Below are 20,273 nucleotides of genomic sequence, written 5' to 3' on the forward strand. Positions count from 1 at the left end.
ACCATGTGCCAAGTATACAATCCTCAGCACTTTATGGATATTGACATGTTTAGTCCTCCTAACAATCTTATGAGATAGGCACGATTAATATCCCATGTTATGGATGAGGAAACTGAGGCATATGATCACAGCTGCCATGTAGTGAAACCAGGAGTCAGACCTAAGCATCTAGGCTTTATAATCCAGGCTAGTCATCAGTGCTGGACTGCCACCCCATGCACACAAGCCTGTGGGGAATGGGAATACAAACCCATGTTCTGTCAATAGCCAGAGAGAAATAAGTCTCCATGTTCCACTGTTTATACTGAGGTCTCACTTTTCTTACAGCCCAGAGTTTGCTACTAGAACACAATAATATGACCTGTCTCCACTTCCTATGGAGTAACCAAAGACCATGAGCCTTATCTGACCTACAACTACTTACTTACCTTCCTAGGACCCAGCCCCCACCACTCCACTAACATTCCATTCAAGTGCCTAATTCTGGGGGGGGGAAGGTGAGAAAGGAGACCAATTCCTCAGTTCAGAGGTCTCTAGTCAGCACTAAAAAAAAGAGGGAATCTTGCTGGGAGCTACAAGTGCTTAATGAAGAAAGCTTTCAAGATTAAAAGTCAAAATAACAGTAAAATACCTATCTTTGAGTTTTTGCCAGAATAGCAAAAGTGTTTTTCTTACTGAACATACAAATTTTTTAATGATGGTTGGGGCAATAGGCAGTCTCATACACTTAGAAAGGCTAAATCAGAAGATTTTGGGTGGGGACATTTTGGCCAATCTGTTTTTTAAAATTTCAATGTGCAGACTCTTTAAGCCCTGCAATTCCGCTGCTAGTAATACACACACACACACACACACACACACACACACACACACACACACACACACACACACACATATACAAAGCTATGAGCTGCAGTATTGCCTGCAAAAGCCAAAAAAAAAAAATTAGAAAAAATTAAATATCCACCATTTAATTATAATTAAATAAATTACAGCATATCTATACAAAGGAATATTTCACAGCCCTAACCAAAATATTAGGCAGATCTTGTTGAAATAGAATAGAAATATGTTTAAAATATATTACCAACAGAAAGAAACAAAGTCTCACAATAATAGGTATACTATGCTCCATTTGTATAAATGTTTTAAAAGCATATGCCTCCAAACACATGGGGGAACTCAAAATATTTTTAATGTATAAAAGATTGCATGAAAGACTGTTGAGAGTGATTCCTGGAGGTAAGCAATATATGGAGAAAAAGTTTTATTTTTCATTTCATACCCAATTGTATTTTGAATTTTTAAAATATATATATATTTACCTTAGGTATATTGTTTTTATTTTAAATAAGTTTCTTAGACTTGTTAAGAAATAAGTAGCTATAATTGTTATTTTTTCAAATACATGTATAGATAAATATTTGTATGTATATATGTACATACATATGTATTTGTGTGTTACATATATTTATATAAAAGAAACAGACAAAAGGAGCATCACTGTACTAATGGAGACATATAAATATGACCCATTATTGTGGATTAAATGATACTGACTTTAAAAACCTAAAAATATACTTCTGTTTCTTAAATATTCTTTTCACTTCCCTTCCTTTCACCTCCATACATTTTGTTTGTGCTTTTAATTAGAGTGACAAAATGTTTCTACTGAGTCATATAAAGCCCAATCCAACTATTGTAAATTTCAAATAAATAGTCCAAATTAATCTCATCCTGAATGTTTCCTTTGTGATCCTGCAAAATACCTATTATTATGGAGACTTCTTAAAGAATATGAGTATACAAAACAAAAACTGATGACGAAGTTGGAGGCCAGTTGTAGGAAGAAGATAGAATATTTAGGAAAGAAAGTGAAAAACTGAAAAGAAAAAGCTAGGTAAGACAAGAAAACATTTCTGTGTCTGTTGGGGACACTTGTGGGAGAAGTAAATGTGATCACAAGGGAGGGGGTGTTTCTTTGTAACTAAAACTTGGCAGGAAGGACATTAAGATAAGACAGAGTTTGAATGGATTTGGAAAGGTAAAATCATAAAACTGTAAGAAACTCCAAGAAGTTTCCTAGAGTGTTGAAAAGAGTAGCAGTTTTTTGATAAGACAGTAAAAACATGTGAGGCAAATTTAAACATCATGAAAATATAAATCTATACCCTGGGTATATCAGTAAAAACAACTTAGTTAAAAGTAGACAAAAAACAAACGCTTGCCTGCTGTATTTTTAAAGATCTCTTAGAATAGGGATCACATGCTTATGCACACACATATACACAAAGTGCAATGATCAGTCATCCTAATCTGCCTGGACTGAGGGGTTCCTGGGGTGTAGGACTTTCAGTACTAAAACCAGGATAATTCTAGGCAAACTGGAAACAAATTGGTCACTCTAACACTGAGATAGACAAAAATGCACGTAGATAGGTAGGTAGATAGGTAGATAGATAGATAGATAGATAGATAGATAGATAGATAATGAATATAGATACCCTTACACACAGACAGGTCTCTGAAATATGTCTACAGCATTACAAAAAATTTAAGATTATTGCTGTGGCTCCTATTATTTTTTAAGACTTCATTTTTAGGTTCACAGCAGAATTGAGAATAAAGTGCAGAGATTTCCCATTTACTACCTGCTCCTACACAAGTATGGCATTCCCCATTATCAACATGCCCCAACCAGGGTGTACATTTGTTACAATTAAAGAACTTACATTGATCCATCATTATCATCCAAAGTTTATAGTTTACATTAGGGTTCACTCCAGATGGTGTACATTCTACAGGTTTGGACAAATGTATAATAACAGGTACCTACCATTATAATATCATACAGCATAGTTTCACTGCCCTAAAAACCCTCCATGCTCCAACTATTCACCTCTTCCTCCCCTCTAATCCTTGGTCTTTTTACTCTCTCCATAGTTTTGTCTTTTCCAGAATATCATATAGTTGAATTGGCTTCTTCTGCTTGGTAATATGCATTTAACTTTCCTCCATGTCTTTTCATGACTTGATAGCTCATTTCTTTTCAGTGCTGAATAATAGTCCATATTCTGCTTGTACCACATTTTATTTATCCATTCACCTACTGAAGGACATCTTGGTTGAGTCAAAGTTTTGACCATTATGAATAAAGCAGCTAAAAACACCTCTGTGAACATAAGTTTTCAACTCCTTTGGATAAATACCAAGGAGCACAATTGGGGGATCATATGATAAAAGCATGCTTAGTTTTATAAGAAACTGCCAAACTGCAGTCCAAAGTAGCTGTACCTTTTTGCATTCCCTTTAGCAATGAATGAGGGTTGCTGTTGCTCCACCTCCTCACCAGCAATTAGTTTTGTCAGTGTTCCAGATTAAGACCATGCTAATAAGTGTGTAGAAGTATCACACTGTTGTTTTAATTTGCATTTCCCTGATGATATATGATGTAGAATATATTTTCATATGTTTATTTGCCATCTGTAAATCTTCTTTGGTGAGTTACCTGTTAAGGTCTTTGGCCCATCTTGTAATCAGGTCATTTGGTTTCTTACTTTTGAGTTTTAAAAGTTCTTTATATATTTTGGATAACCGCCCTTTATCAGATGTGCCTTTTCCAAATATATTCTCCCAGTCTGTGTCTTATCTTCTCATTCTCTTGACATTGTCTTTTTCAAAGCAGAAGTCTTTCATTTTAATGATGTCCAGCTTACCAGTTGTTTCTTTCATGGCTTGTGCCTCTGGTGTTGTATCTAAAAAGGCATCACCATACCCAAAGTCACCTAGGCTTTCTCCTATGTTGTCTCCTAGGAGTTTTATCGTTTTGTGGTTTACATTTAGGTCTTTGATTCATTTTGAGTTAATTTTTGTGCTTGATGTAAGATCTGTGTCCAGATTCTTTTTTTTTTTTTTGCATGCAGATGCCCAGTTGTGCTGTACCATTTAGTGAAAATACTATCTTTGCTCCATCATATTACTTTTGTTCCTTTATTAGACATCATTGACTGTTTTATGGGGGTCTATTTCTGGATTCTCCAGTTCTGTTGATCTATTTGTTATCTTTTACCAATACCACACTGTCTTTATAGGAAGTCTTGAAGGCAGGTAGTGTCAGTCCTCCCAACTTTTGTTCTCCTCCTTCAATATTGTGTTGGCTATTCTGAGTCTTTTGCCTTTCCATATAAACTTTAGAATCATTTTGTCATTATTCACAAAATAACTTGCTGGGATTTTGATTGGGATTGCACTGAATCTATAGATTAAGTTGGGAAGAACTGACATCTTGACAATATGGAGTCTTTCTACCCATGAGCATGGAATATCTTGCCATTTATTTAGTTTTTTTTCTTATGTCATTCATCAGAGATTTGTAGTTTTCTTGCTATAGGTCTTGTATATATTTTGTTAGATTTATATCTAAATATTTCACTTGGGGGCTTCAATTATTTTTAATAAAAGCAATATAAGCTCAACTCAATCACTATTTAGGCCATTTCCATGTTCTATCACTTGAAGCAAAATGGTGCAATTCAGTGAAATTCCTCATACTCTGCCCCTAGAAGAAAACTCTTCTAGCATGCCAGTCAATATGATTACAATTGAGTTAATTTAATATCTATTTCCATCCAAATTGATAACAGAATAATATTTTTAGATTTTCTTTTTAATTAAATAGGATAATTTCTGGGATATGAGAATTATCAGAGTTCACCCACTTATTCAACAAATATTTACTGGCCATCTAGTTTGTGCTGCATTGTTAATATAAAGCAGCCAAAATTGCTAATGTCAGAGTGTTCACAGCCTTTCCTCTAACCTCACCTTGCCAAAGAAAATACTGTATTTTCTAGCCCAATTTCACCTCCTCCACATTCCAAAAGAGGAAAAACTGACCTATAGAGTAAAGCTTTGGGAAGTGAGGTGGGAGGGAAGACCAGCATCAAGCTGGATTTAGGAGATTGGAGGTGAATTGTGAAACAAAATGCTCTACAGCATCTGGGGTTTGTGAAAGAATTGGGTGGGAAAGGAAAGAAGATTTTAAGAAGTGTTTCAGTGGACTATTTATGCGAATCTCCTCCACATTTTGAAAATGCAAGTAAAACATTTGAGCTACTCTGAACAGGTTATTGGTTACTGGATTGTGTTTATTTGCTAAACTCCAAAAATGAACCTTATAGAACCTTGCTTTATAAGGGTTACATCAGAAACAAATACACTGTGATTCTCACAGGGAATAAAGAAACTGAGTTGTGTACCATTTTTCACATAGGTAAAAATTTTCCCATCTGAAGTCTTTGTACTCACTTAAGCTCCCTGCCTTGAAGAGTTCCATAATATCCTCTGCCAAATTATTTTCATGTTGTCAACAATGTGATCAATAAAGCAAGTATTACTTGTTTGCATTTTATTGCTGGTTTAGATAAGACATTCTATAAGATGATTGAAGCCCAAATGTTCTTCAGACCCCAGTGGACACATGTATGCTTTGGAGATTAGCTTATCAACCTCAGGACCACTCTACAGGTACACAGGAAACAAATGATTTCCACTCAAGTCTAAGGAGTGAAGAGAACAGAAATAAAATGATTTGGCTTGGTTAAAATGTAAACTGTGAGTTTTACTGATTTTGTATTGAATTGTAAAATTTTGCAAGAACCATACACAGCAAAAACATTAGCAATATAATGGTGTTTAGAACAGGAAAACATATACTACAATGTAAGAAAAAAGTGTTTACAACTTTTTCATATCAGCAAATTAAATACTGCATTGGAGAAAAGCAAATATGCTAAGATTTTCTACGCCATTTATAATTGCAAGCTTAAGGATTTAACAATACATATCTACATAGATTCAAAGCTGTGCAGAAGAAAATGGAAACAGATTGTTTGGTACAGATCCTTCATTTTACAGAGGAAAACTTGAGACCCAGGGGAATAAAGCATCTTTTCTAAAGCCACACAACTCCAGAGGTAAATATAGTACTTCAACCAGGTCTTTTGCCTGAAAATCTGTCTCACCATAATTTGCTGCAGCTTTTACAACATTTGCAATATCTTTTTTTCTAAATGATTATCTACATTCACCTTAGACTCTTTGTTATAAGAGTAATTTCTTCATGGTGGAAATAAAAATGGACCCCAGTCGTTTTTATGCTGACAGAAAAAGATAAAGACATTTCAACTGAAAGTGCATCTTGTCAAAAATATTCTAACTGTATCTAGGAAGACCAATTAACAAGGTATGGACAGAGGTCTAAAAAGAAATTGAAGCTTAAAAGGATCTGATAACATGAAAAAAAAATTGTAAAATTTGAATAAGGAAAGATTTTTGGAAATGCTAGAAATTTCAAAAGCCATGAAGAGAAATATAAGTTTGCCCACATAAAAATTTTTAAAGACTAATAATGAGAATATTTTTAACATATTAGACTGATAAAGATCATTAAGTTTACAGAAATACAGAGTTTTTGGAAAGAATTTTCAGTCCTTGTTAGTAGGAATGTAAATTGAAGGAACCTCTTCTCAGTGAAAATTGACAATATGTCAAATTAAATATATTTATAATCTTCAACACAACAAAACTTCTTTTAACTTTAACTTGATAAAAAACAAAAGCATTTATGACATACCTACAGCTACCATTAACTAATATCATGCTTAATGGTAAAAGACTGAGTCCTTTCTCTCTAAGGTCAGAAACAAGGCAAGGATGTCTACTCGCACTACTTTCATTCGGCATAGTACTGGCAGTACAAAAGGTAATAAAAAGAGATAAAAATATTCAGATTAGGAAGGGAGAAATAAATCTATTTCTATTTGTACCTGAAATGACTGTCTATGTAGAAAAATCCCAGGGAATATACATTTAAAAAAAATCTAAAATTAATAAGTGAGCTCAATAAGGTCACAGAACAAGATCAACACATAAAAACCAATTGTTATTCTATATTATTCACAATGAACATGTGGAGACTGAAATTTGAAACATAATACCAGTAATAATCACCCCAAAGTAAATGAAAATATTTAGATATAAATTTAAACATGTACAGGATCTGCATATAAAAATTACAGAATGCTAATGAGAGAAATCAAAGGAGATCTAAACAAATGGAAAGAAATATCAAATTCAGAAGCCATCAACAAAATGAGAAGGCATATTACATAACTGGAGACAATATTTGCAAATCATATATCTGATAAGGGGTAAATATCTAAAATATATAAAAAAAATTCACACAACTTAATAGCCAAAAAATCTGATATTAAAAATTGGCAGGAAAAAAACCTGAATATATGTATGTTCATGTATGAGTGAAGCAGTATGCTATACACCAGAAACAGACACAACATTGTAAACTGACTATATTTATATATATATGTGTGTGTGTGTGTGTGTGTGTGTGTGTGTGTGTGTGTATGTAGTATATGTGTGTGTGTGTATATATATGGATTTTTTTTCCAAAGAACACATACAAATGGCCAACAGGTACATTAAAAAGTAATCAACATTGCTAATCATCAGGAAAATGCAAATCAAAACCACAATGCAATACTACCTTACACCTGTTAGAATGACTATCATCAAAAAGATAAGGAATGACAGGTATTGGTGAAAAGAGAACACTTATGCACTGTTGGAAGGAATGTAAATTAGTGTAGCCACAATGGTAAATACTATGGAGGTTCCTCAAAAAATTAAATTTACGATCCAGCAATCCCACTTTAGGGTATATATCCCAGGGAAATGTAAACAAGATGTCAAAAATATATCTGCACTCTAATGTTCATTATTCACATTATTCACAATAGCATTATTCACAATAGCCAAGATGTAGAAACAACCTAAATGTCCATCAATAAATGGATAAAGAAGATGTGAGAGATATATACATACACACACACATATATATACATATATGAAATGGAATATTATTCAGCCATGAGAAAGAAAGAAATTCTGTCATTTGCAACAACATGGATGGAACTTCAGGGCACTGTGCTAAGTGAAATAAGCTAGACAGAGAAAGACAAATACTGTATGGCATCACTTATATGTGGTATCTAAAAACCAAACAAAACAAAAAAGAAGTTAAACTCAGAAACAGAGTAGAAAAAGTGGTTGCCAGGGGTTGGGGAGTAGGGGAAACAGGGAGAAGTTTGTAAAAGCATACAAACTTTGCTATAAGATGAAGTTATTAGGATCTAATGTATAAACTGGTGACTATAGTTGATGACACTTAATTGTGTAATTGAAATTTGCTGAGAGGAGAACTTAAATGTTCTCACCAAAAATTATATTAAATAGCAAATATGTATGTGAGAGAGAGATGGATGTATTAAAATGTGGGAGGAATTCTTTCACAGTGTATACATACATCAAATCATCACAATGTACACTTTAAATACCTTACAATTTTATTTGTCAATACAAATTTATTTGTCAATATATCAATAAAGCTGAAAAAAGAAACATCATATTTATTAATTGAAAGACTGAACAAAGTAAAGATGTCAATTCTCCCTAACTTGTTATACAGATTTAATGCAGTTCCTATCAAAATCCCAGCACGATATTGTAGATAAAGACAATCTTATTCTAAATTTTATATGGAAAAACACAGGCCCTAAAATAGCTAAAACAATCTTGACAGAGAATAATAACGTGGGAGGAACTAATCTACCCAATGTTAAGGATCACCATATAGCAGCAGTAATCAAAACAATATGGTTGTAATCAAGGCATAGACACATAGGTCAATTAAACAGAATAAAGAGCTCAGAAATACATACAAACAAATCTGCCCAACTGATTTTTTTTATATTTCTATCTTTGACATATTTAACTGTCTTAAATGTACATATCATGCATTCATTTTTAAATTTTTTATTGAAATAAAATTCATATATCATAAAATTCATCTTCATGAAGTGTACAAGTCAGTGATTTTTACTATGTCCAGAAGTTATACAACTATCACCACTAACTATTTCCAGAATTTTTTCATCACCCCAAAAGAAACTCCATACCATTAGCAGTCACCCTCCATTCCTCCTACCCCTAGCTCCTGGCAAACACTAATTTATATTCTGTCTATTCTGGACATTTCATATAAATGGAATCATACAATATGTGACCTTTGGTGTCTGGCTTCTTTCACTTAGCTTAATATTTTCAAGATTCATCCATTTTGTAACATGTACTTCATTCCTTTGTATTGTTGAATAATAAATCATTTTATGGATATTTTGTTTATCCATTGTTAAGTTGATAGGCATTTGAGTTATTTCTGCATTTTTGCTATTATGAGTAATGCTGCTGCAAACATTCATGTATAGATTTCTGTGTGACGTGTGGTTACAGTTCTCTCCAATATATTCCTAGAACTAGAATTGCTGAGTCATATGATAACTCTGAGTTTGACTTTTTGAGGAAATGCCAAACTATTTTTCAAAGCAGCTGCATCATTTTGCATTCCCACCAGCAATGTATGAGTGTTCCAAATTTGCCACATCCTCTCCAATACTTGTTATTGTCCATTTTTTGAGTATAGCCATCCTAATGGGTAAAGTGGTATCTCACTGTGGTGTCAATTTACATTCCCCAATGACTGGTAATGTTGAGCATTTTCCATGTGCTTATTGGTCATTTGTATATTTTCTTTGGAGAAATGTCTATTTAAATTCTTTGCCCATTTTTTTCAGAAGTAAAATAAACCACACTTGAAGACCAATTAATGTCAGAAGAAAAAGAAAAGAGAATATTTAAGATGTATCTGTACCTTCTGTTAGGTTGAGTAATATGAAAATACCATTTTTGTAAGTCAAAATTTATCGAATTTCACCAGTGTGAAGTGTTTTAATGTTTTAAGTGAGAGACTTAGCAAGTAATTTGATAAAAAGCAAGATATGGCAAACATGCAGAAAAGCTTATTTGAGAGTGAAGACATGATTTTTATTAAACAAAAGAACTGAAGCATTAATTTCCAATTTTCAAAAGGCAGGGTTAGAGAGATACTTTGTCAAATGTGAAAGGGAGTGTTCTCTACCTCCCTTCCTTTAAATAAAGATGGCTTCAGCAAGGCAAATGATGAACAGCAAACTCAGGAGTAGGGTCTTTCAGAACTAAGAGCCCTATATTTAGTGCTCACCATCTTTCCCTTTCCTGGACACAGAGCTAAACTCCATTCCTCATCATCCCTTGCAGTTGGATGTGACTGACCAATAGAAAGTAGGGAAGTGACAGGCACTACAGGACCTGGTCCATAAGACCTCCCATAGGTGGCCTTCATTCTCTTCCCTATGTCCCAAGTCAATGCAGAGGCTCCATCAGAGGACACCAGGCTAGAAGGGGCCTGCATCCCTGAATGACCACAGTGAAGGCTACCCATCAACCAGGAACATTCCTGTTAGACTTTCTTGAACAAGAAATAAATATTTATTGGGGTAAGCCACTGAAATTTTTGAGGTTAGGTTGTTATAGCAGATAGTCTACCATGACTTATATAAGATCTTTAACAAATGGGAAAGAATTTAAGCAACAGTTTCTTTGCCACTGTCCATCAGTATTGTCTCCTTCAGAGTTATACAGGGAAGAGTAAATCCATGGTTATGTTCCAGCAGCAATTTCTTCTCATGAGTATCCTTATACTATTTTCAAAGTGCAGGCTACTCTCCTCCTTGTAACAGTGTTATTAAGTTGACACATTACAGGACTTCAACGAAATCCCTAAAAACAGTAAACAAATCATTCTAAATGTAGGGTTATCAGGAAAAATTTGACACAGCATCGTACCAAATGATGATTTCATAATTCAGTGTATTAGTTTCACCAGTTTCAGAGCATTAAACAGACTCATGTTGGCTTCAATGCATTTTATCATTTATTATAGGAAGAAAAGAGGATGTATGAAAGTTTCTCAAATGTAAAATGCAAAATCTATTTCCTCCTCTCTCCACCATTTCCAAAAAAAACCCTACTTTTCCTCCTAACTCCTCATCTCAGGAAATGGTATGATCATCCATCCGATTGCTTAAGTCAAACACCTAAGATTTATCTTTTTTTCTCAACATTAAATATTTGTCTTTTTTGCAGGGGGAGGGGATAGCTCAGTGGTAGAGTGCATGCTTAGCGTGCACAAGGTCCTGGGTTCAAACCCAGTACCTCCACTAAAAATAAATAAATAAATAAATAAACCTAATGACCTTCCCTTGACTAAGGAAAAAAAAACCCCACAAACAAAAAATAAATAAAACAAAGGGAATAAAAAATTTTTTATTTAAATATTATTTCATTTTTATTAAAGTGTAGTTTATTTACAATATTGTGTTAGTTTCAGGTGTACAGCAAAGTGATTCAGTTATATATATTTTTTAGATTATTTTCCATTATAGGTTATTATAAGATATTGAGTATAATTCCCTGTGCTATACAGTAAATCCTTGTTACTCATCTATTTTATATATAGTAGTTTGTATCTGTTAACCTCATTCTCCTAATCTGTCCCTCCCTGCTCCCTTTCCACTTTGGTAACCATAAGTTTCTTTTCTCTGTCTTGAGTCTGTTTATGTTTTGCATATAGATTCATTTATATTATTTTTTTAGATTCCGTGTATAAGTGAGATCATGTAATATTTGTCTTTCTCTGTCTGACTTATTTCACTAAGTATAATATTCTCTAGATCCATCCATGTTTCTTCAAATGGCATTATTTTATTCTTTTTTATGGTTGAGTAATATTGAGTGAAAATATTGCATATATGCGTATATGTATATACCACATCTTCTCACGCCAGTCATCAGTTGATGGGCACTTGGGTTATTTCCATGTCTTGGCTATAGTAAATAGTGCAGCCGTGAATTTTGGGGGGCATGTATTTTCCAAATTAGAGGTTTTGTCTTTTCGAAATATATACCCAGGGTTACCATATGGTACTTCTATTTTTAGTTTTTTAAGGAAACTCCATACTGTTTTCCACAGTTGGCTACACCGGTTTATATTCCACATCTAACAGTGTGGGTGGTTCCACACTCTTTCCAGCATTTATTTTGTGTAGACTTACCCTCTTAACTCATTTTTAAGTATACAATACCATATTGTTATCTATGGGTACAATATTATACAGCAGATTCTGAAACATCTTGCATAACTGAAATTTTATACCTGTTGATTAGCAACTCCCTGTTTCCTCCTCCCTCCAGCCCTTGGCAACTACAATTCTATTATTTGCTTCCATGAGTCTAACTATTTTAGATAACTCATATATGTGGAATTCTGCAGTATCTGTCCTTCTGCTATTCACTTAGCATAATGTCCTCCAGGTTCATTCATGCTGTTGCATGAGACAGGACTTCCTTCCTTTTTTTATGGCTGAATAACAGTCCACTGGTTCTGTGTGTGTGTGTGTATCACATTTTCTTTATCCATTCATCTGTCCATAAACATTTACATTTTTTCTACTTCTTGGCTATCGTAAATAATGCCACAATGAACATGTAAGTGCAAATGCCTCTTCAGGAACCTGATTTCAATTCTTTGGGATAAATACCCATAAATGAGATTGTTGGATCATATGGTAGTTCTCTTTTTAATTTTTTGAGAACCCTTCATACTGTTTTCCATAGTGGCTGCACCAATTTACATTCCCACCAGCAGTGCACAAGGGTTCCCTTTTCTCCACGTCCTCATCAACACTTGTTATTGCTTGCATTTTTAACTAATAGTCATTCTGTGCTTCTCACTGACCAGCTATAGACTGGAAGTCCCCATGACCAACTCCTCAGACTTTTCGATGCCATTCACAAGTCAGGTTGTAACCTGTACTTCTGACTGACAGGCTGTGAATCAGAGGTTCCCACAACCCATTTCTTTGGTAAGATTAGTTTGCTAGAGTAGCTCACAGAACTCAGAGAAACATATTATTACTACATCAGTGGTTTATTATAGAAGGATATAATTCAAGAACAGCCAGATGGAAGAGACTTACAAAAACGACAATTTCAGGTTGTCAGATACGTCTTAAATACCTTCCTTTTCTTTTTTTCTGATGTTAATTGGTCTTCAAATGTGGGTTATTATTCTACTTCTGAAATTAATGGGCAAAGGACGTAAGCAGACATTTCTCCAAAGAAAATATACAAATGGCCAATCGCACATGAAAAGATGCTCAACATTACTAGCCAATAGGGGAATGTAAATTCAAACCACGATGAGATACCAGATGAAAGAGATGCATAGGGCCAGGTATAAGGAAAGGGCATGGAGCTCCTATGCCCTCTCAGTGCATGCCACTCTCCCCAGATCTCCATGCGTTCAACCTGGAAGCTCTCTGAACTCTGTTCATTTGGGTTTTTATGGAGGCTTCATTACGGAGGCATGATTGATTAAATTCGTGGTCATTAGCAATTGATTCAACCTCCAACCACTCTCCCTTCTCCAGATGTCAGGGAGTGGGGACTGAAAGTTCCAACCCTCTAATCACATAGTTGAATCTCTTGACAACAGCCCCCATCTTTAGGTACAACATCCAAAAGTTGTCTAATTAATAGAACAAAAGACACCTTTATAGCTCTCATCACTTAGGAAATTCCAAGGGTTTTAGGTGCTCTGTACTGGAAATGGGGAAGAAGACCAAATATGCATTTCTTATTATAAAGCACATCACAGTGTTCATTAGGGATATTGGCCTGTAGCTTTCTTTTCTTTTGCTGTCTTCGTCTGGATTTGGTATTAGGGTAATTTTGGCCTTGTAAAATGAGTTTGAAAGTGTTTTCTCCTCTTCAGTTTTGTGGAAGAATTCGAGAAGGATTGGCATTCAAAAGTTCCATTTTTCTCCCGTTCCACAGCTGCCACCTTAGTCTAGATCATCATCTCTCACCTGAAACCACAATAGCCCCCTAACGTCCACCGCTTCCACTCTTGAACCTCTACTATGCATTCTTCATAGAGCAGCTGGAGGAATCTTTCAAAACATAGTGATCATACCACTCTGTCAAAAATTCTTCAGTGGCTTCCCACCATATTTGGAATAAAATACAAACATCTTTTTTTAAAGACTTTTTCATTGAAAAAAAAACTACTCAGAGGGGAGAGGTAATTAGGTTTATTTATATATTTATTTATTGGGGGATACTCATGCATGCTAAGCATGCACTCTACCACTGTGCTATACCCTCCTCCCTTGCAAACACCTTTATCATGGCCCACAAGGCCCTGTCTGGTCCAGTCCCTACCCAAGTCTCCAATCTTGTGCCACTATAGCACTCAACTGCTATTCTTTATCAATAGTTCATCTTAAAGACACACTTATTCATTTAAGCAAATATGTCAACTTTGTTGGGCAGAAGGAAGGTGGCATGCCATTTATATCACCATCTAAAATAAATGATTATCCTTTTTTAAAAATCTAACATTTGTATAGTATTATTTGTGCTTCTTGAATAAAATTTGAAACAAGTAGGCATATCATTGTTCTCCTTTGACAACTGGAAAGCTAAAAACATGCAGAAAAAGTCATAATGCATGAAATAGTCATACCTACCTCAACTTAAATGTAAATTAAATGTTAATGGAACTTCAGGCTGCTGTTCATCCTGCAGAGTAATATTAAGTCAGCATCAAATATAAGCCCTATGTTGCAAAAAGTCTTAAAAACTATAATGTTACATCTCTTACATTCATTTTTATAGCACCACGTTTTAAAATATCTGCATCATTCTCTGTCTCTGAAAATTGTGATGTTATTACAATGTGGATTATCTCCATAGAGCAAAGTTGCATCTGTATTGTCATTATGACAAAAGAAATACCTAAACCACCCACATGAATAAGGGACTATCATTAATTATATTATGTCAAAAATCTAGTTAGGTAAAAAAAAAAAATCTAGTTAGGGATCTTTGACATTTCAAAAACAAAATAAAAACTCAGAAAAACAAGTGGGATATTTTTATCAATACAGGTTTTTATTTTATTTGAATTCTAAAATTAATTTTAAAAGAGAAATTTTCACTGTACTTTGTCATTTGTTAGTAATCACTAAGATTAAGGAGCACTAAATTACCTGAAAGTGCTAAAAATACTGACTACATATGCCTACTTGAGGTCAAAAAAAGTGCTAAACAATGCTTTCTCATTGCTTTTGGAGATAAATTCTTTACTCAAACTAATTCATACCTGAAATATTTTATAAAATGGAACTACTCTGGTTTGAGTGGGGATAAAAATCCAGAGTTGCACCAGCAGAGCCAGGCTCTCACCCCAGTTTCCCTAAGATGGGCCTAGGGTTTGTAAGATTCCTGCTTTATAATCCACAGAAGTTGCTGAATTTTACTTTTGGTCCAAATGAAAATAACGGATTTTATAACACAGATTGAAGAAGCATCATAATTTGCTTTCATTTTTTTACGTAAAGTATTGTTTCTGTTTTTATTCCTATGTCGAATTGCCTATCTCTGTCTTTTTCTTTACCTAACTCACTCCATTTTTATTCTGTTTCCAGATGCTACAGTTGCAGTAACTATAAGTTTTAAATTTCTAAAACACAAAGGGAAGGAATATGCATTTCAAGGAACAGATTCAGCATTTTTATGTATTGATATTTTGTTTTAGAAGCTTTAGATCTAGTGAGCCATAAGACAGTGGCCATTGTAATGTGTAACTAGGTACCAGGCTTAGAAATAAAAACAAAAGTCAGTAGTTTGAAGCCAAATGCCCCAATGCTGAAATAAAAACCACAACAGAGAAAGGCATGTGAATACAGATTTCTACAGATTTGGGGATTTTGCTATCTGTATCAATAAATCCAAATGGAAGAGGGTATATCATAACAGAAAAATAGTAATAATAATGCCATAAGTTTCAAAGGAGACAGGACTAGATAAATCAAACTCAAGTACAGGAGAAACCCTTAATTGCATGCCTTGTGGTTAGTCATTTAGGGCAGTCTCTCACTAACCAATGTTTTACTTTTTTCAGTAGATGCTTAACAGTCTCCAACACTTTAAGCCCTACCTGGATGCAGGCCCTTAGGGACCAGCCCATGTCAACCAAAGTAAACAGGTATTTTGTGTAGCATGGGTCTTGGTCTCCCCACTGCTCAATCCAATCAGACTTAATACCCACTTTATTAACAAATATTTTGATATGCCTCCTTTACTATCATAAAGTAAAATTAATTAATAATATAACTTACTAATGCACCTATTTCATAAGGCTCCAATAATGACTTAAAGAAGATATAAAGCAATTTATCATTTAAGAATAAGTATTTCAAAATGCAAATACTCGACAACAATGAAGAACTAATGAAGTAATTGGAAGCTTACTATTATCAATAATGAGTAAATTTGGTTTAAGAAATAGAAGAAAGTCCAGTCATTTTATATGAGAAACAGAGATAAATAAAACAGGACATATGAAAGGGAAGACATAGAATAAAATCTAGTGTTTGGAGAAATAACAAGAAATCAAAATGTACCTGTATGCAACAAGACAAAAGGAAATAACCAATATGCCATGATAAGTTACAGACTATCAAAATGAAGAAAATTAGGAAATATGATATTCTTTTGATTGATTAATAATGTCAATACTCCCCTGCCAGGATTGTCAGATTTTAGAATCAACTTTCAAAGTCTATAAAGGTTGTATCATTTAGAAATACATTCAGCTGCTAGAAACATAGCTGAAATAATCTTGACTTAAATATGATACAGGCCTATTTCTCTCTTATGAGAAAAATTTTGGGCTGGAATGATCATCAGGAACCAGGCTCCTTCTTCATGTTTGCCTAGCCATCTTTAACATATAGCTTTTATCCTCAAAATTATCTCATAGTTGCAAAATGATCACTGCAGATCCAACTATGATCCAGGCATCAAGAAAAAAAAGGGGGGGGGCAACATATCCCAGATGATTCTGCTCCTTTAAAGTACTTTTCTGGAAGTCTCACCATAAGACATCTGCTGACCACTTTTGGATCACTACCCTTTATTGCAAGAGAGGTTGGAAGACATAATTGCATATCTGGGCACATTGCTACACACAACGATGTAGGAATTTCATTACTAAGTAAAAAGGGGAGAAATTTGGGGGAAAGAATAAAGAGATATCTAAAGATGAACTTTAGGAAGTTTTGTGTGGGTGGTGCTATATAAGAAAGGGAAGTACAGATTTTAAGACACTTTCAAGAAGACAGATAGTGAGAATCCACTTTATTTTTCAAGGCTTTTTGAGTTGCTTTGTGTTTCATTTGAATATGAAATAGCTCACCCTGTCACTGAAGACAAGCTTCCTGTCCAGGGACAATGGTTGTCCACCTAAAATACACAATTCAAGTTCAACTGAGAACAAGAAGATTCAAAGGCAAAGCTATGGGGTATTTATTGTAATAGAAAGGAAAATAAACCAAAAGTAACAGTGAACAGAAAAAATTCACATTCTCCTCAGATAAATTTGATACAGTGATTTCTGTATGGTTAAATCAGAAAAATAGAAATTTGGAAAATCATTTAATGAATTAGGGCTTTATATACACCAAGAGTATGGGTACCAGTTTTGTTCTGGTTTTCTGTTTTGTCATTTTTATGCTGGCCTTCCTGTGCCCAGTCTCCTCTTTCTGCCACAACTTAGTTCTCCAAGCGATAAATCTGGTCACCTCACTTGCTTGCTTAAAAACGTCTGTTGGTTCTCAGTTGGTAAAATCCAAACCCGACTTAGCAACAAGGCCCTTCACAGGTCCTAGCTGACTTTCTTCTTGAGCTGCACACTCTCACACCTGCCAGGTTGGACATTCAGACCATAGTGCCCTTGCACGTATTATTCATTCTCTTTGCCTCTACGTCCTTCCCTCATTCTCATCTTCACCTACCCAACTCCATCTCTCCTCCTGAGTTTGAGGGGTTGCTTCCTTGCATAAAACCATGACTATCAAACTTCCTGCCCAGGCAGCTACACATCCTCTCTACTCTCATAGCTTTCTTCATATCTCTGAAGCAGCAGCTAAATATCTATCACTTTCTTCAGATCAGTAACAGGGACCACTTCTTGCTTCCTCTTAACCCCTATGCCCAGCAAGGTGTCTGCCACACAATGTTTTTCATATTACAAATCAGGGGGAAGAGTATAGCTCAGTGGTAGTGTGCATACCTAGCATGCAGGAGGTCCTGGGTTCAATCCCCAGTACCTCCTCTAAAAGTAAATAAATAAATAAACCTAATTATCTCCCCCCAAAGGAAAAAAAAAACCTAAAAAAAAAAAAAAATAAAGTTTCGTACTACAAATCACTTTCCACCTGTTCCTAAGAGCTTCAGGAGCAACTCCCCATAGTTTAACTCCAAGAGGCATATTATTCTCACTCAGGAGGCCCAAGAAGTGGGTGCAAGTTCTCTAAGCCCATTCCTATGAATTCCTACAGGAATTTCTATAGAATGAATGGTGTCCTCAGAAAGTAACACTCAGACACACTCCTGGGAGCCACTTGTCAAAAACATTCGCCACGGGTATCTCAAAACAAAATGCTGGGAGGAGCAGACAATACAAAAATGTTTCCCTTTCTATTTAATGGATCATCACAGAGCAGAAAGAGAAAGTGAGAGAGGAAGAGACAGAAAGCAGGAGAATGGAAAACAGCACAAGGAAGAGAGAGTCAGCTATCTAATGTCAGACTCTCCTGTCTGTCGGCCTATACCTCCTACTATTGTCTGCTCCTTGGGAAATCAGCTAGCCAGTGTCTTGCCCCTTTCCTGTTGATGAATCTGGAATTTTCCACTTCCTAACCAAAAATAAAAAGGAAAATTGGGGTTGTACCAAAAATCCAAATGATGTGATTTTACTAGGGTATTTACTTAATATCTTATCAATATTGATGCCTATGTTACTAACTAAATTAAAGTAGCATTATTTTGTGCTGATAAATAAGAAAAATTCAGGGTTTTTACTGTCTCTATAACCAGCAACAGCCAACAAGTCAGTTTGGTTTTTCCTCAAATTCTTGGAGAAATATTCTCAGAATAAGATGGCTTATCTTTCTAATGTTTTAAATTTAAATTATCTGAATCTTCTTTTACTTTTGTAGGCTGTTAACTCTAATGTTTGGCATCTGAAGATTTTAATACCAGAGTTAGATCAGCATGGAGAGTTTCTAATTTCTTGAACTTTCAGTTCTGGCCTGATTCCTGCCCCCTGGGAAATATAATGCTCCTTCTGGAATCTTTCTAAACTACCCAAGGACTGTTGTGTAAGGACATTTCAGTGGTCAGTTTATGGCTCAGAGCCTTTGAAAGTCTAAATTCTAGAATCTGTCCTTACACTGTTTCCTGGTCAGGGTTTAGGCCTCCAGGTTTTGCCTCATTTCACATTATAGAAACTAGATTCAAGAACTGATGAGATGGGGGAGGGTATAGCTCAAGTAGTAGAGTGCATTAGCATGCACAAGTTCCTGGGTTCAATCCCCAGTACCTCCTCTAAAAATAAATAAACCTAATTACCTTCCCACCACTGCCAAAATAAGATAATTAAATAATAAATAAAAGATATTTTTTAAAAAGGTTAAAAAATTGATGAGACAAACAACATTTGCACATATAATGTTAGATTATGATAACAGGATGTTTTAGAGAAGATAAGAATAGGTGTAAGGGGGAGAGAAAGATTAATGAATTTTTGGTAATCATTTAGGAATTAACCCAATATTAATTGAGTATCTACTATATGCCAAGTAATTTCATGTATATTCTTCCATTTAACCTTTAAAGTTATTCTGTGGCATAAGCATTAATTGTCTCCATAGTAAAAGAGAAAACTGAGGCTCAGAGGGGTTGAATCCTTTGCCCAAGGGTCCCACTGCTAGTGAGTGTCACAATATTTGAACTTGAGTCATTTGACTCCTGGTTCAGAATGCACTGCACTACTCTGTTGAAAAGACTAGTACATTCCAAAATTTGGGAATTTGTCATCCATCATCTATGATCCACTTTTTAATGTATGCCTTACTAAAATAAATTCGTTTTTATTCTAGTACAACCTCAAAAGGTTACCTTGTCTAGAAAAATGAAATTGAGAGGTTGCCCCTATTCTTAGAAGAGTTTCAGCAAGGACTGGGAAAGGTAGAATTTGTAGAGTTGATACTGTTCCCTGGATTATTTACAAACAAGAATAAACCCCTAACCAATGCAGACTACTCAATGCCGCCTCCTTTTAGACTAAGTGGGGCCCTTTTATGGAGGAAGCTGCTAATATGGCATCAGGCTATTAATGGGAAAAGCAT

The sequence above is a fragment of the Camelus ferus genome, chromosome 6 (genome assembly GCF_009834535.1).
Source record: "Camelus ferus isolate YT-003-E chromosome 6, BCGSAC_Cfer_1.0, whole genome shotgun sequence".
Lineage (NCBI taxonomy): Eukaryota > Metazoa > Chordata > Mammalia > Artiodactyla > Camelidae > Camelus > Camelus ferus.